This window comes from Priapulus caudatus, unplaced genomic scaffold (assembly GCF_000485595.1).
Source record: "Priapulus caudatus unplaced genomic scaffold, Priapulus_caudatus-5.0.1 Scaffold1219, whole genome shotgun sequence".
Taxonomy (NCBI): domain Eukaryota; kingdom Metazoa; phylum Priapulida; class Priapulimorpha; order Priapulimorphida; family Priapulidae; genus Priapulus; species Priapulus caudatus.
This window is the reverse complement of record NW_014578280.1, coordinates 133,777-158,715: the sequence shown is the minus strand read 5'-3', so window position 1 is coordinate 158,715 and position 24,939 is coordinate 133,777. Positions and strand designations below refer to the sequence as shown.

Here is a 24,939-nt window from a genome sequence, read left to right as displayed (position 1 = left end):
CTGCCTTCTCCCCTTCCTCATTCTCCACCAGCTTCTCCCCTCCTCCTTCTCCACCACCTTCTCCCTTTTCCCCTTCCTCCTCCTTCACCATCTTCTCCCCCTCCTTCTCCACCACCACCTCCCTTCTCCCCTTCCTCATTCTCCACCAGCTTCTCCCCTCCTCCTTCTCCACCACCTTCTCCCTTCTCCCCTTCCTCCTCCTTCACCATCTTCTCCACAGCTGGAAGTGACGTCACGAACACGCGATTACATCTGATTGGTTATAACACAAACCACGTGACAAAATATGCAAATTATCTCCTGTACCGGCCTGAATATAGACAAACCCAGTCCCATTGAGTATGCAATGTTGACCAATGCTAGACGTGATGCGGCCATGATACCGAGGCTCGCCGAGGATTGACACTTTGTGTCTTCCAATCACAGTCTAGGCCGCCCCCTTATCTTCTAACTTTTTGAGTACAATACCATTTCGCACTGGAATCGCCGATCTCACGAACTAGAGCATTCTGCTAGGCTAGAACGGTTTCCTACGATAGAGTTTTGCACAAAAACGAAAATAACACGCCGTTTAGCGCACTAAGCTACGTACTTTTGTTGCATTTTGGCATCTCCGTAATAAGAATAAGCCCCGCCTTCTTCGTTGATGGGCATGAATGGGGCGTCACCGACGTGACCGGTTCCTTTCCCCAGCCTGTTTTCTTTTCGTAAATAATGAAATGCCCGGCCGATGCATTTTGAATCGAACAGGAAAATTTTCTGCATAATTTTCACTTGCTGTCCGAAGCAAACGAGTGCGTCATTCATTGAACAATTCAATAAAACACACACAATTAATGTTCGGAAGCTAATCCGAGCTAATGTTTACATGCCACAGCGCCATCTCTTGGATGTTTTATAAGTAAACATGGGAATTTTCAATAAAATAATGCGTTTTTATATGTATTTACCACGATTTACGTATAGAAACTATATGTTATTTTTACTGATTTCTCCGTATCTTTCCTCGGAGTTTTCATCGTCTTTCAATGCCTTTCGGTAGGTTTTCTGCGTGATTATTATTTTGCGCAGGCACTCATTTTGGAAATCCTCCAACATTTTTACTTCTTCCTTAGTTAAGTTAGTCGATCTTTCACTGTTATTTAGGAAGGAAGGTCAAAGTGTGCATTCGTATAGTTTTACTCTTGCTTCTATAGTATGATTTCCATAATTTTGCTCTTAATTCTGCCCACGATAATATTTCCCTCGTCATGAACCTACATTTTTAAGTTCGGTCTCTTATCATATCGTTATAACCTCCTATATCATTAATTAAATCCCCTAGGTATGAATATTTGGTGCATTTTTTTAATACTTGGTTGCCTATTAAATTCTCTTTCTTTTCTTTGTTTGTAAATGTTATAACCATTGTATTTGTTTTGTTCATATTAAATTCGAATCTTTTTGATTCAGCTAATCTGGAGAATGACTGACCAATTTTTGTTACGGTTTTATAATCTCCAATTCCTACAATATCGTCAATATATAATCATTGTCATTTTCTAAAACGACAGACCATCCACTGACCGCTGTGGAGACGTGCGCCGGGCCTCGAATTTGGTGCACGTCTCCACTGCGGACAGCGCTTCATACTTGAACATCCCCGCGGTCGCGTGCGCATATCCCGAGGAACTGCGCGTCTAATCCGCGCGCAGCGCTTAGGATCAACAGCAAAGCTGTGCCACGCAATCTTGTATCATGTCTCTCCGGATTACCTGGCACCTTGTGTAGTTAATAAGTACATATATAACCTTATAGCCAAATGCGTATTAGTTTGTCCAATATCACTGCTGGTTATATATACATTACAAGGGTTCAGGGATAGAGAACATGGGTCCCAATAAAACCAATATCATTTACATCAATATAAATATAATATTATATCAATATAATAGGTTAGGGTTATGGTTATGGTTAGGATTAGGGTTAGGGTTAGGCACATTGGTTTTATGGGGACCCATGTTCTCTATCCTTGGGCCATTAAAAGCAAGACTAAACCGACCAGGCTCTTCGACTGTTACACGACGGAGGATTAAGCGACGTATGTTACGCCACGTAGTGTTAAGCGAGATGGGAACTTGTGGCTAAAGCAAGACTAGCTCTAGTAACTATAGGCTATAGCTCATACTCATATATATACCGCGTTCGCACGGTCATTGTTTGGCTCGAGCCTAATGGTCTAAATTTGGCTCGGGCTAAATTTGGCTTGGGCCGGTTTGAGTCAGAGCGTTCACACGAACACAAGTGAATACCGGTACTGTCTGTCAAATTCAAATTCAAATTCAAATACATTTTATTCCACAAATATCTTACAGATACTTTGCCAGTATGTCGCGAGATGGCGTTGTGTATGATTCAGAGTGTTTACTTCCGTTCCGCGTTGAATAGGTTGGGGGCGGACATCCGGGAACTTTTGACAATTTGACCGGATGTAGATTTGAGCCGATGAAAACAAACTGTAGTAACGCACTGCTCAATGCACGCAGCGCATAGTGCCAAGGAATTATGTGGTGTTTGGATGCCGCAATCACACTCACAGTCTTTCAAGTGACAAAAAACGCTCATTCTTTGAGCTGCCGTAGCCCGAGAGGAGAGACAGATGGCTAACAGCAAATAGTCAGGAAAACGAAGACGGCTTCCACTGGAGTCCCGCCGGGTCAATGACTGTTTGTTCTGACCACTTTGTCACAGCCACAGCCTAAGTAAGATTCATTTCAGTTTCTGTTTCTTACTCTTAGAATCAGATAATTTTAAAACAGCTTGGGAATCAAAATTACACGTGCAGAGATCCCATTTCCAAGCTTCAGTCTAGACTTAATTACTACCACTACTACTACTAGTACTAGTACTAGACCAATAAATTAGTCTAAAATTATAGTAGTCATATATAATAGTAAAATTAAATTATAGTAGTCTGTAGAGCTGTCATTGCTACCAGAGAACAGAAAATCAAATAATTCTAGCTGAGCCTGAAGAAATGAAGCAAGTGGATCTGAATGCTTAAGTAAAAGATTATAGTGTAGATAAGGGTAACGAAAAACTATGAATATTTAAAATTTTGGAATTATTTTTCTTCATGGCAATAAATAATAAAATATAGTCCTTTGCAGAGATAATTTACAAAAACTTTCTTTCATTTTTTATAGAACGGCCATCGAAAGATTCTCTACATCCAGATTATCTCCCATCAATTTTCCCCCACCGACCCAACAGTCAACACAGAGCAGAACACAGTTTAAAAAGATACAAGCGTCACGACTCACAAGGACACCGACTTGAAGAGAACATGCACCAAACGTCTTCAGTTTGAGGATCCTGAAGGGCTCGATGTCATCGAGGATTTTGTTCCTCTCGAAGAAACTGCCTCCATTCCCACTCAGACAGGATATATATATACGGATAGGATTTTACTGTTGTTTGTATTACATTGTTTGGGTGATGACTTGTACATAATGACGGCCTGTAAATGACGACTTTGGCGGGGGTATTCATATGGATTTATCATTAGAGAAAATGTGGACTTTGACTTCCATGACGACTTAAGCGAATTGACGTGTTAAGGCTAACTCATGTCGCCCTTACGACCTAGTCGCCGACAAAATTTGAAGATCGTACGTCAAAAACCGGCCAGATCGCCGATAAAAACATCGGCGACTAAACTCGACACGAGTTCTTTTACGATCGAAAATACGGTCGCCGACTGCGATCGCAGGAATAGAAACGGTTCTACTTCTATGCGGCGGTCGGCGACAAATCGTGAGTGGCAGCCAATCACTGCTATGTGTCGAGTCACATGATTATCAAAAGTCACGCGATTAACAAAATGGCAGCCTACACATCAGTTTACAAGGAGGGATTATTGCACAAACCCTTTCTCAAATATATATTAAGTTTTCCGTATATCACAGGCAATTTTTAAAATTCTTTTTCTGCACATGATTATAACGATTTTCAGAAAATTGAGGATAGATTTACGAAGTTACCCGATGTTTACTGGTAAGTGCCGTTTTGTTGATCATGCATGTGACTCATTTTATGTAGACTTGTCCCGGTGTCAAGCTTGCTCTGTTTGTGCTAACCCAGCTAGCAAAATATTTGGGACCCATATGGGCGACATGTGGGCATATCAGGGCAACACATATGGGTTCCACTTGGGAAACCCACATAGTTCCCAAATGGGTTTATATGGGGCCCATATCTGCCCACTTGTTTTCCATGAGGGAAATGCACCCGGGTTTTCAGTTGGGGCCGATCTGGGCAAACCCGGGCAAACCTGGGCAAACCTGGGATCAATCTGGGCAAACTAGGCAAACCTGGGTACCATATGGGTCCATATAATACCCAGGGTTTCCTAGTCGAGACTACCTTCATCGAGTCATCATAGAGGGTGCAGCTCCCACAGGGTTGTGAGATGTTGGCACATTACATGTGGCAGCACATGCAAACTACCCAATACAGTACGTACCACTGATATGTGCTGCCACATGAATGTGACATCTCTCAATATTTCAGTGTTTGTGGTCTGGCAGGATCAAAGATGCAAGTTCAGAAATTTATTGAAAAACTACTTTATTGAAAAACTGTGAGAACTGTGAAATGTTTTATAACATTAGAAAATATTCAAAAATATGGGAAGATATTAAAGGGATTACATTACCGTACATAGTAAAAGTAAATGAGTGTCAATGACACTATAGCTCACCATTATATAGCATATCTCCCATTATATACTCTTGATAATTATATATGCGTAATATTTGAACGCAAAAATAAATGTTTCAGATTTGAAAGTCTGAAATCTGGGCGAGAGATGGCGCTACACCTAAATGATCACCATTTTGGTTTTTGATTATCGCGCAAAGAAAAACAATAAAATATTCCAGTCAAATATTACTGTAACAAACAATCTAAAACACAATATTACACGTAAGTAAATGAAAGTGTCAATGACACTATAGCTCACCATTATATAGCATATCTCCCATTATATGCTCTTGATAATTATATATGCGTAATTTTTGAAAGCGAAAATAAATGTTTCAGATTTGAAAGTCTGAAATCTGGGCGAGAGATGGCGCTACGCCTAAATGATCACCATTTTGGTTTACGATTATCGCGCAAAGAAAAACAATAAAATATTCCAGTCAAATATTACTGTAACAAACAATCTAAAGCACAATATTACATGTAAGTATGATTGTAGAGTTGTTAACCAGTTAGATTGACATTTTTCTGTTATTTTGGTCAAAGGTACGAGTGGGTATAGTACGCAACCACAAGTTATCTTCTCGCATCTCGCTACCCCTAAAAAAAACTGCAGCAAACACGCAGTTAAGAATGACTCAAATTACCTACATAATCTACCTAATTTGTATAATTTAAAAAAAACATCAAAACCCGTTTTGGAGCAAGTCCTTATTCATTCACATACCAAAAATGAGCAAAATCCGTTAAACCTGAACCGAAATATGGCCATTTCCATTATTAAAGTGGGCACAGCTCGAAAGTAGGTCATCTGGCGTGCTCCAAAATAGGACGTTCACATCTCTCCCATAGGAGTAACAACTGTATGCAATTTGAAACGTGAAAGCAATATGCAAATGTGGGTCAAACGGTTCTCAAGTTATTGTTGACCATAGCCAAATGTTGACGGACGGACGGACGGATGTACGATGCCCCATGGCGATGTCAAGGTAAGCTAAACAATTTGAGAATGCATTTAGTGACATTAGACTTACTTTTCATGTAAAAAAATTGCAACAAAATTTTTACAACTATACACCATAGAAAATTCATGACGTAGTCAATTTAAACTTACATAAAATCCACTATCAAGTGCGTGGATTTTCCATGCATGTGGATTTCCCACGGCCATTTCCATGCGCGTGGAAAATCCACGAGCCTGGCAACACCACATGCGTGGATTTTTTGTAAGTACGGGACACTATATCCTATCAATAAATTAGCCAAACACAACTCTACTAATTTCCACAAGTTATGGTGCCTCTGGTTTGATTCTGTCTGAAGCAGAATCAGATTAGTGTCGATGCCTGCCAGGTGGACATTGTCGGCATTGTATTTGGCTAATATTTAATATTTAACACGATCAATCCTCTGGTTTTTTTGACAAAGTGCCCTAAACTGTAGCAGTTAAAATGCCTGTTACACATAATACATATATAAACTGAAAGGAAATTTTTATTTGAAACTATTTCCAAACAAATTCCAAAGGTTTCTAGTTTACAATGGTCTGATTTTTGTGGGTATGTGACATTTTAAACAAAAGTTAAGCCTTTCAACTAAGCCATGTTTTTTTAACACCCAGTATTATTACATTTCGTTTGCTGCAATTGGTCCTCCGGTCCAAATTTAGATCTCCTCCTCTTGGCCTGGTTCCTCCTGTTCCTGTTATTTTCCTCCTTAATTTTGCAATGCGGTCCCTCTTAGTCTTCCCTCCTTGCCTATCCCGAGCTCCGGTGAACCAATCAGAGATCGCTTCTTCTATACCTTTGTCAGTTACGTTTTTAGCTCATCTGACATAGTCAGATGCAGCTTGTAGAATTGCATGATCGTCCGTCCGTCCGTCCGTCCGTGCGAGCGTCCGTCCGTCCGTCCGTCAACAGTTGGGCACAAATCTTAACCGCTCGACGTACGGTCACGATATTCGGCACATCGGAGGGGGGATTGTCAAAACGAGTTGGGATGTCGAAGCTGGGGGTCAAAGGTCAAAGGTCAAGAGGTGTAAAAGAAGGGGGAACATTCACTCCTTAACTTAAGGTATAGGAAGGAAATGCAGAATTGCGGCACAAATCTAAACGGCTTGACCTAGGCTCGTGATCGTTGGTGTATAGCATCACGTAGGAAAAGCCATCACTGTGCCGAAATTGGAGTCACAGGTCAAAGGTCAATGGGCACAGGGCAGATTTTAGACATTTTCTGAGGACATGTTCTGACGGAGCGACTTGAAAAACTTTTTTTTCAGCGGTGACCTAGCATTTTTATGGCTTTATTAAAGCGACCATGAAATGTACCTTCTGCTGACATGCGAAGAGTAAGTGTCGGATAACCTTTGACCCCGCAAGAGGAGGTTAAACATGGATTTGTTACTGTCTGTTAGCAAAGAATTGACTGCCGGCGTTTGCTAGTAGAATCTATACATGCCTGGATGTACAGGCTACAAGTTCACAGGTGAAATTTCAAAAGCTAAATTTGGTTGAAGAAGGTTTATGCTCCTTAAATCGTATAATTTCTATCGGCATTCTGTACTGTCAGGATGTTACATGTAACGTATGCACCTGCCAGTGGCCACTGCCAGTGCATGTGGTGGGGTACTGGTGTGTAGTTTTTGCCTGCCTTAATTGTTACAGGTGGCAGCTCTCTACTGCAGCCTGTAGGCTTGCGTAGGTAAATGGATGAGTCTTACCTATTCTGTCTTGCAAAAGTTGTTGCTACTACGTACGATGGAGCTTCCATCTTTAATCTGAAGACACTTTAAACGTACGTGCCATCTCGTGGCAACTTTCATAACGATCCCAACGAACATTCCTTTGAGAGGTTCTGATACCATCCCTGTGCATTCACTGTTTCGGCGTGTATGTGAACACATTTGAGACTAACAGGGTTTACTAGAATCCACCACTCCACCACAGAGTCACCGCCAGTAGACGTTAGATGAGCGCTGTCACTCCCGCGGCACTTGTTTAAATTACTTGTCTTCTCCTCACACTTCCTGGATAAAAAAAATAAATGATTTACACTTAATAAACTGGAATGTTATTCACACTGGAATTTTATACTTATTTCCCTACCCGAATCAAGACTTCAATGTTTTCACTTGGTCATATATATCATATACAGTAAAACTCGCATAAGTCGACACTTTTGGGACCAGCATATTTGTCTCGACTTACGAAAATGACGACTTACTCATAATTCTTCATTTTGTTGACTTATATACAATGTATGTAATGCATGTATACACTGTAGTAGCTGCCTTGCGATCGCTTCAACGAGCATGCATAAAGAACAATGGATATTAAGCAATCACTGCTTACAGTCATGTACACAACATATATGCACACAGCAACAAGTCAAATGATGCGCAAGCTTCTCTGCGTTCACACAATGTACATCGTGCATCACATAACGCCATCGTTGACTGTACGTACTGTATAGCAATCATGAGTACGCGCGGTGCGTGTGACTGTGTGTGCGCGTATGCAGCACGCGTGCCGACGTGTGCGGATGTATCGTGTGTGGTACGGTGTGTGCCTGTGTGTATGGTGTGTGTGTGTGTGTGTTGGTGTGTGTGTGTGGTGTGTGGTGTGTGTGTGTGTGTGTGTGTGTGTGTGTGGTGTGTGTGTGTGTGGTGTGTGGTGTGTGTGTCGTGCTGTGCTGTGCGTGTATGATCCATCGCATACGCAGGCAGAAGTTGGCAAGTGAACCATCAACATTGTCAATCTCCTCATAAATCCTTTCTTTTAGATCTCCCCATAGAAAATTCAGAGTGGATAAGTATTGTATTTCTAAACTTACTTTTAATGATCTTCATGATACACCCAAAATCCTCGAAGGCATCTTTATCCTTTGTGCCAGTTCGAGTGTACTGCTGACTTAAGTCATGTGTGAGAATGGCCGACATTATTTGCCGACAGACACCTTTCACGTCTTTCCCCCCAAGTAGGCTAAGTCGGTGAGCGTGAAAGAAATGAAAACATTTTTTTCGCACGTCAGCGGAAAGTAGATTTTATGGTCCTTTCAATAAAGTGTTAAAAACGGTAGGTCAGCGCTGAAACAAAAAATTTTGCACTCGGTCCGATAGACCATGTCCTCAGAAAATGTCTGATATCTAACCTTTCCCGCACTGCCCTTTGACCTGTGACCTCCGATGGGTTTCCTCACCATCACACTATACATCGAATATTAAGAGCGTAGGTCGAGCCGTTGAGATTTGTGCCGCAATTCTGTATTTCCTCCTATACCTTAAGTTAAAGGCATAATTCGACCATCGATTATGCAAAGTTGACGAATGCTAGAGTAACTGGCACCTTGTGTAGTTAATAAGTACATACCTTATAGCCAAACGCGTATTAGTTTGTCCAATATCACTGCTGGTTACTAAGAAATGTCTAATTGAAATCCGATCCAAGAAATCGGTTGTTGACAGTTACAAACGCCATGCCGCCGTAACGGCCGCAACCGCGAGGCGGGTGTCATACAGATATAGTGCACCGCGACATTTTCGCACGTATGCTCGGCCGTCAGTGATTTCGATCCTTGTAGTCTGAGTGCGCATTCCGTACGTTATGGTTTTACTCTTGGGATTCGGAATAAATGAATATACGAAGTTCTTGAGATTACAAGTAACATATAATATGTGGCAACTAGGCAAAATATAACACTAGGCAAACAATTTACCCGGGACAAACATTCTAAGCTCAACATCCTGTAGCAACATGTGACGTCACCGAACCGAACTCCATGTTTATTTTGTTAGTAATAAATTTAGCGTTGTCGCCAGATACCAAATTTACGGATCAATTAGACATTTCTTCAGTAATTAGCAGTGATATTGGACAAACTAATACGGTTTGGCTATAAGGTAATGTACTTATTAACTACACAAGGTGCCAGTTACTGTAGCATTCGTCAACTTTGCATAATCGATGGTCGAATTATGCCTTTAAGGGGAAAATATTCCCCCTCCATTGACACATTTTGACCTTTGACCCTTGACCCCCAAATTCGACATTCCGAGTCATTTTCACGATCCCCCCCCTCCCGACGTCCCGAATATCAAGACCGTACGTCGAACGGTTAAGATTTGTGCCCAACTGTTGACGGACGCACGGACGAACGCACTGATGAACAATCATGCGATTCTACAAGCAACATCTGACTTCGTCAGCTGAGCTAAAAATAATCACCTAAGTCTCGACCAATCGGCGCGTGAGATTTCCTATAATCACTTGGGTAATGATACTAAACCCTGGTATTCACTTTTCAAATAATTTATACCACTTCAGTTCATGTTTCCTGTAGCACCTAACCATTGCACTATTATTTTTGTCTCTGCAGTTGGAGGTAGACTTCAAGGTCTTGCTTTACACCTGGGCTTTACTAAGTAGTTTTGCAAGGGGGTAAGCGCAGAGCACTAGATGTTTATATATCGCATGTATGGGTGACAGCTGACAGGTCCTTGCAGCCAATTTGATTTCATTTTATTTAAAATAAGCCTAATTGTTATAACTCCTTCATTATAAAATAGTTGTAACAATTAGGCCTAGTTGAAATAAATTGACTGCAAGTACCATACAACAAATTCAGCTTGTAAAATGAATTTGTTTGGTTTGTATTGTAGCAATGACAGAAGTTGAAAATTATTGTAGCTCGATTAGGAGTTGCAGAAATAATAAAATAGTGACTTATGCTCTGCCACAACTTAGGCTACCGCAATGCAAAATCAATGCTACCCACTAAGCTAGCTTACCGTCTTTTTCGTTTAGCCACTTATGCCGGCGATTCCATGTCGGAGGTCAGCAATACCTTTTCCATCTTCTTGTTGGCCACTTCACAAGATGCTGAAAAGTTAAAAATAGTGCTGTCACCTATGGGCCATATTGTAGACACGTGATTCACGCTACCGTTGGTGTCTTCTAACAAGAGCCTCGAGGCGCGGTCGCGCTTCACTATTTATACGGCGCGCCCTTTCCTACGTCACCTCTCGTTATAGCTCCCTTCTCCGGCCAACTGGGCATACCAAATACGGGGAATGCAGTCCTACACCTCCATTACCCATACCGAATGATATGGATATGAGTGTCTTCGCACTTGGCTTCGCACTTGGCTTCGCACTTGGCTGGATTCCATGGTCCCGTTCCTGCCATGATGTCATAGGTCATCTGGCCAGCGTCTAGGTTGTCACAACGCGCAATACTCCGGGAAACCTTAGACCTGCGTTCGACCATTTCTTATTTCCCTACGTGCCCAACTGGCCCGCGTAGTGTCCACCCGCAGCATGTTGTGACACATCCCTCGACCCTGCGGCGCCAAGATTGCGTTTCCCCGCATTACCATCGCCTTCGCGTGGCATATGGAATCTGCCCGCTTACATTCCTCCCTCCCTCTTCAGACGATGCAGGCATCGTCACGCCACAGCCTCTTGGCTGTCGTCAATGGGGACCCAAATTTCGCCCGTGGAGACAACCGATTGGTGACGTAGCTGAAGAAGCGCAGCTTTTCGCGGCTCTATTCTCCCGTTGCATCTACTTCATACTACACTCCACATACTACACATGAAATTACCTACACAATTCTACCGCGAGATAACTATAATGTAAATGGGCTGGCGCGCCCTGCCGCTCTCGTCGTCGTCTTCATCCTCGTTGTCGTCGTCCTCGTCGTCGTCGTTGTCCGCCTGCGACGACGCCGCGTACCGCGGTGGAGGTGGCGGGTACCACGTGCTCGCCATCCTGTCGCCGTATGGTGGTGGGGGCGAGTGGGGTGTGTGTCCCCACGACGACGGCGGTGTAGGCGAGGCCGCGTGTACCGCAGCGACGACGGTGGTGTGGAGCGCGACAGCTCCTCCCACGGGCATCGGCGCAGGGACATGGCCCCCACCGGGTGGGTGCAATTACACCTCTCACAGGTGGTTAGCGTCATCGCGTTGGTGGTGACGATGGCCTGCCTCACCACATGCCAAATGCTGGCAGGCGGCGGCCGCGGAACCCCCGAGCGGCTCCAGATGTCTGAGCACGGGCACCCACGCCCTCTCCCCGTGATGGTGACGGGGATCGGTGCGCTGGCGCACTGGCGCGCTCCTCCTTCGGCGCCGCAAGGTGGTGGGCTCGCGCCCAGCATGGGCCCAAGCCCTGACCCCCGGGCAAACCCTCGCAGCTGGCGCTGGCTTGCCTGAAGGCATTGCGGCGGCCAGGTCGGAATCCTGACGGGGGTGTCGTCCGGAGTTGGGTCCCACTCATCTTCATTGGCGACCTCCGAGAGTGGTTGGTAATGTGGCGAATCCATGGTTCGGTTAATCGATGATCGTTGATCGTTGATCGTTGAAAACTACATGGCGGTGAGGGGAGAAAGGTCAGTAGCTGCAGCTTAGGTACGGATATCGTGAAGGTAGTGAAGTAACAGAGATTCGTTATAATTAATGCACTGCAACGCTCCGTTGCTGGTGCTATTCGAACATTATTGCCATGCCATTATAGTTTTCTAACCCCGCCTCTCAATTAATCAGGACTGTAGTGCATTTCACATTAGTATTTCGTTCCTGAACACCTATGCATTCTTATATGTATTCTACATATTAGAAGGTCCGCTACATACATACGAACTGCCTCGGTCTACTGCAACAACAATACATACGGATTAGTGAATGACAATTTAGTAATACATACTTAGTAATACATATTAGGCCCCTTGTTACAGCCAAGTACCAATATCATCCGGCATTTCCTATAGTTTAAATTCTCGTTGACTTTCCTTTACATACACTTACTGCGAGCTTCATACTTAGCTATCTTATTCCTAGCTCTCCTTAGTATACCATTACTTCCGAGATGTGCTAAATCCCATAACGAATTATTAAACTTACTACACCCCAATGGATCTGGGCACGTCTGCATTACCGAAGGATGGGTACAGTATAGGTAAGGATGGGGTGCTAGCGCGCAATGGCGGCCGCATAACTCCCATTATGCGTACTGGTGGGATTAGACGTGAGGTGTGGGGTGGCGGTGTGGCAGGTATGAACGTTAGGCTTGGTTGAGATGGCGTTACGACAGCGCGAGGTGGTGATGCCGGCCTCACCACAAACGGCTCCCGCAACTCCCTGATCTCAGCCGGACGCTCGCTCGCTCGTGATCGTCCGTTATGACGACAATATTGGCAGGGGCTGCATCCGCAGCACCTGACACAAATGTATACTGCAAATATTACAGACGCTAGCGCAGCTAAACCTGCATAGGTTGAAGCATAGTGCATAGGCGCGTTAAATGTCATAGCACGTGACGTAACATCTCTCCCATACAGTAGTGACTGCTTCTTCCTAATAGTCAGGGATGGTAGGGATAAAAAAGGGCCGTTTGGTTCACATTCTTCCAAAAGCACCAAATTTGGCCCAGATGTTGCCCATACCATACTTTTTCGATTTCTGGCGGGCGCCGGAATGGGCGCCCTCCGGGGCCGCCATATTGGCAAATTCCAATATGGCCACCACCCGGGTTGGAGGTCAATCTAGTTAAACATCCAAAAGAACTATAATCATAAATAATACCACTTTTTAGGGGTTTTCAAGGTCTGGGAATCTGATTCTGATCTTACTTCAGTGATTTGAGGTCAAGGTCACTCCTCAAGGTCATCCTAAATTTTTTTTTTTTTTTTGTCAATATATACAAACAGCACCTCATTTTATCAGTTTCCGGGGTTGAGTAACCCGAATCTGACCTTGATTGAACGATTGAACGCGGGGCAAATTGCAGTCAGGCGTCAAGATAGAGCGTCACCCGCACCGAGAGGGAATCGCTACGTCAATATAGGCTAAAAGACCAAAAGTGCTAGAATCAACAAATAATACCACTGATTCTTAGGGATTTGCTTGCCTCTGAAGAATCGATTCTGACTAATTTATAGATTCGAAGTCAAGTCACCGCCTCAAAGCGTCACCCTAAGACATTTTCGCGGTCAAACCATGTTTCGCGTGTGTCACCCCACATCCAAACAAAAGCCGGACGCGGATCTGTGGAATTGGCGGGGGCGAGTGTGTGTGTACGTTGTATGTGTGTGCTGTGCTTGACGTTCGCTCCGGCGGTCGGCGCGTGCCGCGCACAGGACACCTGTCGTACGTGTGTGTCGTGTGTGTCGCTGCCGTGTGGCGCGTCAGCAGCTCTGCGCGTTGCCACCGCACATACCCGTGTGTAGTGTCGTGACCGTGGTTCCTACGGCAAGCCAGATTCTCCAGAATTGTGAATCACAACAAGAACAATGCCTTTACTTTGCCTAAAATCCAGATTCTGAGAATGTGAATCGCCAACAGAAACAATGCTTTACTTTGCCTAAATCCAGATTCTGAGAAATGTGAATCGCCAACAAGAAAACATTCCCCGACACTTTTGGAGAAGATAATAGTGGTTGTTGCTGCATGGCCGCTCTGCACATCGAAGACAAGATGCATCTTATTATAAGCCAAGTTGCATGACCGACTCGGGGTGGCGTCCACCATCCTTTCTCAGGCAGGTCCTGACATCTGTCGTCGCGCACAGTCTTCACCAATGAACATCACATCAAGCGTACAAGGTATGCCCATTCAAGTCTCCCTCATCGTCGCCTTTCCTAATTAAGCAGACCGCTTAACTCGGATGTATTGCATAAGAATCACAATGCCCACCTGAGTCATTCGATAGTGGAATCAACAGATCCCCAAACTCTCACCCTGTTCAAGTTCTGGTCAACCGAATCGACCTGGAAGCTGCTGATGACTCGCTTGTTCTGCGTCTCCTCGGGAGAGGCGGACTTTGCGACTATATGTCAAGCAGTGCCTGACCAGAACTCCTGTGCTGGTTTCACGCCCTGGACCCACACAACACTGAACCGCGCAGTATGCCTGCCTCACATGTATGTGAGACAGGTCCAGCTAGCGCGAGAAACACTCAGAGGTACAGTGCTGATCATGAAGGGCAACTTTGACGTTGTTCAGAATCAGCTAGAAAGTTCTCAGCCTCATCGGAAATAAGGACCCAAGCCTCATGCGAACCAGTCAAACAAAACCCTTCAGACGCATGGCGGAGCAGCTTGCGACTCTATCCGAAAACCCGATGCCCCTTACACTGTTTATGCTGGCTGGACCACTGACTGCACAAGATTAGGTTGACGGTAGAGTCGAAGGCCATCACGACCACCATCATCATCCACTGACTCCATCATGATGGTAAGAAGCAGCTTGCAAGTCACAAGTTCGAAAGGATGTACTATAATCGTTATCGAGCGTGGTCGACAGCAGGCGACTAGGCACACCCTTTCCTCACTACAAGTCAGGAGCTTGTAGCACTCGATTACACAGAATGTCATGGAATCAGGCCGTTGCTATTCCTATCTCAACATCCATGAACGTGCCAGCCCTTCATGCAGCCCATACGTCACTTGAAAGGCTGGAAAACAGCCTTCAGTTACTGGTATTCTGCATACCATCAACCCGGAACAACATGCCTTAACATTCGCAAACCGACCTGACCCCAAGAAAAAAAGCCAAGAAGGACACTGCATACAGAGGCCCAGAATATGACCGTTAATCACGGCACTTTTTCCTCTCACTTCAGTCGCGTTCCCGATGCAGGACATGGACAGGACTTTTCTTTCGGTTCGAAAATCAGAAGAGAGCCACCCAAGCCCTGGCGAATCGAGGGTCGCTGCGCATCTGGGACGAAGGCGGACATTCTTCAATGCCTCAATGCCACCCCACTAGGCCGCCACAGCTGCTGCCCAAACAAGCCACGCGTGTGCAGCTGTTGCGGCTTTACGTATACCTATGCCGAATATGGCAGGCAGTGATCCACATCAGTCCCCGTCTGACAATCCTCTAGACACAAAGCAAAAACATGCACGGAGACTGTTATTTAACTCGATAACCTCAACCGCTGTCCCATTGCCTATATTTGCTACCTATTATCTTTGTGAAGCCCAAAATGCAATAGCGTAAGATTGTGAAGGACTTGGTGTGTGGGCACCCTGTTCGTCTATGACGATGAAGGCGCACTTAAAATCCCTGATGAGGAAGACCCACACTGCATCGACGGTTAGGAGTTGCGTACCACATCATACCCTCGCCGAAGGAATATAAAACTCTATACCTTCTCGTACTAAATCGAAAAAAGCCTAAGCGACGTGGAAGGGCCGGATCAAGGAACAAGAGTCGGAGGCCAGCACTAACCGAAGCATAGCACAATACCACACTGCGAGATGACTCGTCGTTCTCTAACAAGCATTGATGCTACTTGCTGCGTTTGATGCCGTCGCAAGAGGTTTGCTTCCTCTGCGAAATAGGAGCAGAGTAGAGACCAAGACAACAATCTAGAGCAGCTCTTTCTCATTCATGCAATCCTCACAATCATTTAATGTCATCGACAAAATTCTGCCGAAATGTTGGAAATAATCGCCAACTGAAGAGCGTACTGCTGGAATGCGGTGGGAAAGCTCCTCTGACAGTACCGTTTACCGATGGTACCACAATTGTCTCTTCGCAACACTCCACAACAAACCAGGTTCTCGATGAGTACGTTGTCTCTCTCCACCAACCACTTCAGCCATGCGCGCGATTGAAGAACAATATGTCCTGAGGCCGTCACTAGTTGACGAGCAATTCGATCTAAGTTATAAGCTCTCTACTTAGCCACATCTTCAGCGACGAAACCACATGCTATACCGAGAGGCAGCGTCGAGCGACTGCAAGTCCAAGCTCCATGCATTCGCGTTCACACCTAAAAGCAGCCATGCATATTCGACAGACTGGCAGAGTAGACAGGGCCCAAAATGAGTCATTATTGGGTCAAATGTGTGGTTATAATGAGCAGTCCAGCACACATGCCGCGCGTGAGGTTATCTCCTGCTTCATTGACACATAAGCGAGAAAAGGAAGGTAGAAGACCATGATCAGGGGAGACATTGACTAGTTAAGCACGTTGAGAAGGCGCGATCGTTCCTAATACCTGTGTTGTACGGCAGTTGTCGACTGTGAATGAAATCTTTTGTTTATATGTAGCGCAGGCGCGTCTTATATTTAAAAAGCTTATAGCCGCATCCACTGCTGCTAAAAATTGAATTTTTTATTATGTAACACCTTGTATAATATTAACAATTAGCGTATCCATGTGTTAGCACTGTTATTCCGTGTTTAATAATATAGTACAGAAAGTAGAAAATGTTAATATACTGCATATAGTTAAAAACTGCAGTTCAGATGGAATCAGTATACTACAGGATACATATTTAAGACTTGGTTTGTTTACTCAAGCAAGCCTCTCACATACGTGATTCCCTGGCTTGCTAAGCTCTGCTAGTGGTAAATACAACTTAGTACCGTGACATTCCTCGTAGTCAATAACTACGATTCGACACTCTACGATAGTCATATTCTCAGAATTACTTGTCATGCCAAAAGATCTCGAATGACAAGCGTGCATTGAGAATCTCTCTCTTCGTGTCGCGACAAGAAATCACCTCTATCATATGCATGCGTACGGTCTTATCAGTACCATTTAGTGTACCCTTTTACCCACTATCTACTCCTCACGATGATTTCGTTTGCGATAATTGATCTCATTATCGTATGCAAGGAGGATACTAGATACCTCACTATATCCATTCATACAACTCCTTGCACTTATGCGCCTGGATCATTAGTTCATGATGGTAAATCTCAAGCAACGTCTGTGCACCGGCACCACACAGACAATAGACTGGAGTACCGCTTTCTCAATCTAACCGCTAGGATCCGCCGGAATGACCTTCATACAGTCTGAGTCTATCACGAGTCGTGGACTTGAGAAGCATTATGCGTACAACAGATGTATACTCCGTGCTCGAACATGCCTCGGTGGTACTCATGCTACAGCAAGGGGCAGTTGCGGCAGCTGGCTGTCAATGAGCCAGGCATCGCCTTCTTCACCATGAAGCCAGATCACTGGAACAATATCCACCTAGACCAACACACATGTTCAGCATGTGTAAGCGAGCCATGTACTACAAGCGGGTTTCTACTGGAGTCCACGGCCACCTCGGTCCGAGCAAGAAATTCCTGACTTACGTGAGTGGGGGATGCACAAAGCATGGCACCAGTACATGGCGAACCACATGACCACGTCTCAGCGAGCTGCTTCAGCTGGCATGTTGCCATCTCTTGCCCTGCGCTGCCATCAAGGCATGCAAGGAAGGGCAAAATGCACCCGCGCCGGCACTGGTCCGACTCGTACGGCCCTTTGCAAATGCAAAGGTGGGTGCGTGAATAGCGAAGGATGATCCGTAGTGAATACTTTAGTCTCGAATTACTTTAACTAACAATGGATTCCTGCAATGAGATCTTTGTTTATTTTTTAGTATGTAGTAAAACTATTACATGCTAGACTTTGACCTTTGACCCAAAATGTGCGTCACTATGTCCTCACAATCGCCAAAATGACGATCAGAATCGATTCCCAGAGCGCAAAATCCCTAAAAGATGGTACTTATGTCTAATTCTAGTGTTTAATGTTTTTTACTTAATTGACGTACGAGTCCACCTCTCGTCAAGTGACCTCTATCGTGACCCCTGACACATGCATATTGCCTCAAATGCGTTCAATAAGGTCAGATTCGGGTTACTCAACCCCGGAAAACCGAAAAAATTAGCGCGCGTGTATATATTGACAAAAAAAAAAACACTAAAAATTGCATATTTGACCAAAAAGACCCTTTAGGGCTGACCCTGAGCGCGGTGGACCTTGACCTCAAATCACTGAAGCAAGATCAGAATCAGATTCCCAGACCTTGAAAACCCCTAAAAAGTGGTATTATTTATGATTATAGATCTTTTGGATGTTTAACTAGATTGCCCCCCCCCCAACCCGGGTGGTGGCCATATTGGAATTTGCCAATATGGCGGCCCCGGGGGGCGCCCATTCCGGCGCCCGCCAGAAACCGAAAAAGTATGGTATGGGCAACATCTGGGCCAAATTTGGTGCTTTTGGAAGAATGTGAACCAAAATATCCCTAACACCCCTGACTATAACAGAATCCTCTAACTTCCTGAATGCAACTTCGAAATCCGAATGGGTATACAAAGCTTTGGGCACCACCATATGTATGCGAGACATCCTGCTCGTTGCATTAGCTCCTGGATCTCCCACTGGTTCAAGTAATGGCTGCCATAACTGTGGAATATCAGGCCAACTATCTAGCTGGAACGACGCCGGCACAATCTCTTCCCTGGACTGATGAACATAATACGAGGGTAGTTGAAAATAATCGGAATGAGCTTTACAGCCTGACTCTAACGTTATCAACTGTTGGTTGGTAACGAGGTGCTCTGTCACACGCGGGGCCTCTGTATCCCAGCCATAACAAGACGACGTGACATGAAACGGAAACGGCGTGGTTACTACCCAAATTCCATGCGACAAATAATGCGCCTCCGGCCGCGGTCTAGCCGAAAATACTACCACCTTCTCACATTTCATATTAATTTCTGTGGTTAAATTGCTGAAAAGCGCCATTCCACACGAATTAATCTGAGACGATGGGTAGACTGGTGTGTTTAATGGGCAAAAATCATGATCGTTATGCAAACACATAAGCGTCTCATGAATATCCGGTTGTATGTAATAATCATGGTCGGGTGTAACCCCAAGGTATTTATGGGCCACGTTGTATCGTGCTGCGGTTGCTAGCGATGAATTTGCACCTGGTAAATAGACGAGGGGTCAGAATTTCAAATATATCGAATAAGGATTCCCTCTGTCTTAGCGGTACCGACGCGAGTACATGGAAGCCATGCGGCGAAGGAATAACCACTGCCTCTACTATCTCGTAATATTTTAAGAGTGACTCTGCTGGTGTATGTGGCAATTGAAGAGTTGAGGGTAAAAGCAATTGAATGTTCGTTAAAATTCCTAACAGGTTATGGGGTGGAATGAGATCTGTTGATAATCTACCCCCCAGTAGAGTATCGACCGCTCTTGTTATGGCATCTATGGTTGACTGTAACTGATCAAATTCAAGTGTGAGCCCATTTATGGCCAAATATATGCGAGTTAAATATTTAAATTCCCTGGTTATATATTGCACCCGATCTGCGATAAAATTACTGTGATCAACTACTTGCTTCAACAGTTTAGTATTTAATTCAGTATTTATACGAGTTTAATTTATGATTGTTATGCTGTCATCGAAAATAGCCGAAAGATGGGATTGAGAAATCTGCATATCGTTAAGTTGACCCTGGAGATACTCGATGTCTTCCTCTGTAGCGCTACCTATTAACCATTTTGCTAACTTACCGACGCCAGCAAACAAAGATCGCTCTGGTCGTGTTCGATGGAAAGAATGCAACCCATGCACACGTGCACTCAATGCATCATATCTACGAAGAAACCACTGTAAATGAGTGTGGAGCATTTCATACAGATCATGCGCGAATTCTTGTTCGCCACTCCAAGCAGGATAAGTAGGCATCGCCTTATACGGGGAAATAGGCGTTTGCAAACGGTTAATCTCTACATGCATTTGGGTAAGGTAGAGGTTTAATGTGGAGGTGTTTACGGAAAATGCTATCAACCAGGTGTTTTGTTACACTGACAACTGGCCTTTCTTGACAAACAGTGCCCCGTTCGTCGGCTGTAGTGTAGAATCCACCACCGCCGGTGTCAGTACATGCCAACACAGCGTGGCTAGCACGAGCCTGGAAGAAATATGATACCATTTTAAAGATCCCCCTGGGAACGCAGTGCCACTCCCTGGCGTTCACGGAGTCTGGCCAGTGGGATTTCGTCCTCCTCCCACTGCAAGGAAATTTGCCCGCCATTATTATCCTCAGCATCGTACGCATGCTGGGGTCTGTCATTTGGCGTCGTTTCCTCCTCCTTTCGCAGTGGTGACACTGCCGCCCCCTGTCTAGGTAAAGTATCGGTTAGTGTTTCACCCCATATTTTCCGCTAGGGTATGCAAACCTGAGATGGTCGACGTGTACATTACGCATATTACCCGTACGCGCATGCCTAATCCGGAACTGTACCAGAGATAATTTCTCATGTATTACATGATACGGTCGCCAATACGAAGCTAACTTCCGACTGGCTCCGGGTATGACTGTAGGATTATACCAATAAACCTCGTCACCTACCGCAAATTGTTGATTCCTCGCTCGACGGTCATACAACTTCTTATTACGTTCTCGCACTCGCGCGGTGCGTTGATGCATAAGCGTGCACGCTTGATGCATGTTATCTATCGCGATTGATACTGGATCGCTTGCATACAGACGGCCACGTGGTAATAACAGTGTGTCTAAGGGGAGCACCGGGGGTCTGCCGTACATGAGGTAGAAGGGTGAAAATCCCTTTGTACTATGTTCTGCCGTCCTGTACGCAAAAAGAATGGGTCCTAACACCTGGTTCCATTCTGTATGTCGAGAACTTACTAAGCAGGCTAACATATTGTTCAGCGTGCGATGAAACACTTCGCATACCGCGTTGGACGCGGGATGAAATGGGGCCGTCTTGACGTGATGTATCCTGAAGACTTCTGAAATTCGCTTCATCAAGGAATTACAAAATTCCAACCCTCGGTCTGTAAGAAAACGCAGTGGACAGCCATGCGTCGGGATGTATGAATTTAGAATTAAATTAGGAATAGTTGCTGATGACTTATTAGTCGTGCAGTAGCATTCAGGGTACGCGGAGTAAAGATCTACAAACGTAACTATATATCTATACCCGTCTTCTGTCATCGGCAACGGCCCTACGACATCTATGCTGACTGTCTCAATGACCGCTGTCGGCATAGGGGCTTCGTGCAGTGGAGTGTTGACTCTCCGTAACTTCCTAGCATTACACGGCACACATTCCTTAACATATTTGTGAATTTGCTGATAAATGCGTGGCCAAAAATATTTATTCGCTATTTTACGGTATGTTTTATCAAACCCAAGGTGTGCAGCATGCGGCGACGAGTGACATGCATACATAACAGCCTCTACTAACGAGCGCGGTATTACGACTTGTGAAAGGGGGGGATCAGCAGTGGAAGTCGTAAGTAGATGACATAAAATCCCCTCCTCCATATAATATGCCTCGATTAATTTAATTTAGCGTAAAGTTACATGCGGTTGGGTCAAAAAATTTATAATGGTTGCCAGTTCTACGTCCTGTCCTGTTTTTGCAAGTCGCGAAATTCCGCTCTATTTGTAACACTGGAGGGCGCGCGCGATGGTGGGTTGGTATTAATAGGCTGCTGCGGGTCGTTGACCCAGCTTCCTAGCTGGGACTGCGTCGACCTCAAAACATGCGTTCGCTACACTCTCACGCTCACTCACTCTCACTCTCGTTGGCAGCCTCCCCCTGGACTGGGGTTGTCGCCAGCCTGCTGAGCGCGTCTGCTTGAATATTCTACGTACCTGGTCTGAATTCTATATGCAGGTCAAACCCAGACAGTATGACTGCCCATCTCTGCAAGCGAGCGTTAGTCAATGTTTTCACCGTTAGTAGATAACGTAAGGGTTTATGATCAACATAAATTATTGTTCTGCGTCCTAGTAAAAAATGCTTCCATGTTAATAAAGAAAATATCACCGCATACGCTTCCTTCTCGACCATGGCCCACCTGAGTTGTGCTCCGACTAACTGTTTACTAAGATACAGAATAACATGCTCACCTCCATCGTCCGCTACCTGCGTCAAAACAGAAGCGACTGTATGATTTGAAGCGTCACAATACAAAGAGAAATCTCTGTCGGGTGAGGCTAATGCCAGAACCGGAGCGGAAGTAAGAGCTTCTTTTAATGCTTCGAACGCCTTCTGTTCCTCCGACGTCCACTTAAATGTTACCGACTTACCCGTTAGCAGCGTGAGAGGGCGTGCAATCGCAGCATAACCTCATAAATTTACGGTAATAGCCACTTAGCCCTTGGAAACGCCTGACATCGGTAGGCGTCGTGGGAGGCTGCAAATCAAGCACGGCACGTATCTAGCCTGGGTCGGGCCTAATTCCTATAGAATCGATGATGTGCCCTAAAAATTGAATAGACACGAAGAAAACAACATTTAGTTAATTTTCATTTTAAATTAGCAGATCGCAATCTTGCGAAAACCTGCAACAAATGTTTCACGTGTGAATCGAAATCGGCGCTATGCACAACAATATCATCAATATATACAATGACAAATTTACCCACCAATCCCTGAAGCACGGAATGCATGAGTCTCTGAAATGCAGAAGGCTCGTTGCATAATCCAAAAGGAAGAGAACGATAAGACCACTGTCCCCCCGTCGTAACAAAACTAGTTTTATGTCTATCCCGTGGCACGATGGGTAATTGATGATATGCCGATCGCAAATCCAATGTCGAGAATATATGCGCTCCACTTAACTCATGGAGAATGTCATTTATTTGAGGCAACGGATGATTTTCCTTTATCGTTATGGAGTTTAACTTTCTAAAATCAACACACATTCTCCACTCTCCATCCTTCTTAGGCACTATTAGAACACCCGCGGCCCATGGGGACTGTGACGGCTCTATGATTCCCACCTCCAACAGTGCGTCAATTTTCGTTTGTACTATCTGTGCATGCACGGCTGATAGTCTGTAAGGTTTTGTTCAAATTGGCCGATTAGTTTCCGTTTTTATTTGAAATTCCATGACGGTCGTCCGTCCCAGGTCTCTATCCGATACTGCAAAAACACGCGCATTGGATTCTAATAGCAGTAATATACACCGCTGCTGCTTAACATCTACCACATGGCTTACTGCCCGTCCAATCCAATATGTTTGCCGATGCGCGCTGCCTGCCTGCCGTACCCACATCTGGCTCTATCGCGCCCGCCCTCTTAATTGTAAATAACCCCCTCTTCCCGTTTGGCGGACTTTGGACTGACACGGTTGGCGTATCAGTAACCTTATGTATTAATCCTGTGTGAGAATTTATACTTGCTGTTAGATCATTAGGTCTGTCGAGACTATTAGTTAGGATGCGAGAGGGAAAACGCGACTTCCCCTTGTACATGCTTGCGCGTGATTATCCACGCTTGTAACGTGATACCGCGCCCTCCGACTTATACTCTTAGGCGCGATCAATCGACCACCCCTGCGCGTACGCCGTGGCTGTGTAACAGCTGCTGCTCGTGCAGCGACCAGTGATTTCGTACGACTAGGTGAGACTAATGGAAGCGTAGCTGATCCCAGCTGCAAGACATTCCTCCTAAAATCTACTATAGCTCTATTTGTACGCAAAAAATCCACCCCTAATACACACGGTCTGGGTAAATCGGCTACTACATGGAAAACAACTGAATACTTACGCCCCCCTATTACCACTGTTAGTCTAACCGCCCCTAATACTGATAGGAAATGCCCACTGGCTGACAACAGCGTGGAATACCGCGTCTTTACTACCATCGTACGTCGAGAGAGTGAGATTGCTCGCCACTGTCTCGCTCCTAATAAGGAAAGGTCAGCTCCAGTATCAAGTAATGAGTTAACACATCTACCCTCTATTTCTACAGTACAACCGGGCGCAGTGTTAGCCGTTAGTGCGCGTGATGCTAATATATATGGGAATTCTGGGGTTTTGGAAAAGCATTCTCCCAATGAGGACCCGAGCGATATTTTGGCCGCTTGGTGGTGCTGCAATAAACTCCGGTTCTACTCTGGTCACTGTTCGCTTGTTTGTTGACAATATGCCGGCAACTTGCTGCTGCGTACCGAAGTGTTGTGAGAAAGGAGGGCATCAGTTTCCGAGAGATCCACTGCTAAGCAGAAAGTGGATAATTGCAATAAGACGAGATAAGTGGGTACCAAAATCCACTAGTTTGGTGTGCCGAGCACACTTTCTTGATTCTGATTACAAGTCGGTAACATGTCATGGTAGGTAACGTCACACTATCGCTATCACTCATCAGGCAATAACTAGCTTCTTGCGGAATCGGGAATGTACTTATTATTACCGCTTGTATATATGCTTATATTGAATTAGTATAGTATTTTGATGCCTGTATACTGTATGACTGTATATACTGCACCCAAGATGTGAATTTATCTCAATCTATTCCAACCAAGTACTGTAATCTGACATACTGTAATCTCAATGTACTTGTTATCTCTGTTATTGTACATGTGCTTTCATCCGAGTTAGTGCAGTATTGTCATAATTG

At 44.9% G+C, this 24,939-nt stretch overlaps 1 long non-coding RNA gene across 1 annotated transcript; it reads left to right on the top strand.

Moving 5' to 3' along the window:
- Positions 1-2,074: 2,074 nt before the first annotated feature.
- On the top strand, positions 2,075-3,281 carry LOC106815857. Its single transcript, XR_001394799.1, has 2 exons — positions 2,075-2,741; positions 3,186-3,281. It is a non-coding gene; the product is annotated as an uncharacterized LOC106815857 (long non-coding RNA).
- Positions 3,282-24,939: the final 21,658 nt, after the last annotated feature.